This window comes from Hippocampus comes, unplaced genomic scaffold, assembly GCF_001891065.2.
Source record: "Hippocampus comes isolate QL1 unplaced genomic scaffold, H_comes_QL1_v1.1 scaffold121, whole genome shotgun sequence".
In the NCBI taxonomy this organism is placed as follows: domain Eukaryota; kingdom Metazoa; phylum Chordata; class Actinopteri; order Syngnathiformes; family Syngnathidae; genus Hippocampus; species Hippocampus comes.
In genome coordinates, this window is record NW_017805986.1 from 1 (window position 1) to 514 (window position 514).

A 514-nucleotide genomic window follows, 5' to 3' on the forward strand; every position below is an offset into this window, starting at 1 on the left:
CACTTGTTGTCGAGTGCAGCTTTTCAATGGGAATGGAAGTGTGCCGTTACCGCAGTGAAGTCAAATCCTGTTGGAGCATGTTCTAGGATCTGAGAGGGTTTCATGATTAAACATGATGCCAGCGTGCACAACAATACCAATCTGCCATGGCATTTTTCTTCAAATTGTGGTAAGTACTAGATAAACCTGGTGAGTAAGTTCTTATTTGTACTTGGTTACTTCGAAACAAATGTTGCAGCTCTTCATCTTCATGTCACGTGATCAGGGTGAAGAGGGGTGGTGGAGATGCAATTACGCAATTGCGCATAAAGCGCAACACGTTCTGTATAATTACAGAAAAAAAATATACAGCTAAAACAAATCCTCGCTCACCTTTCAGGGCCTGTCCGCCTCTCCTCGCCTCCTTCTCTCCCGTCTCGCTTAAATCAGCATCGAACCAACCGCAGAAGCGATTCTCCTGGTTCCAGTTGCTTTCGCCGTGGCGAATCAGCACCAGCTTGTAGGCCGCCATTAT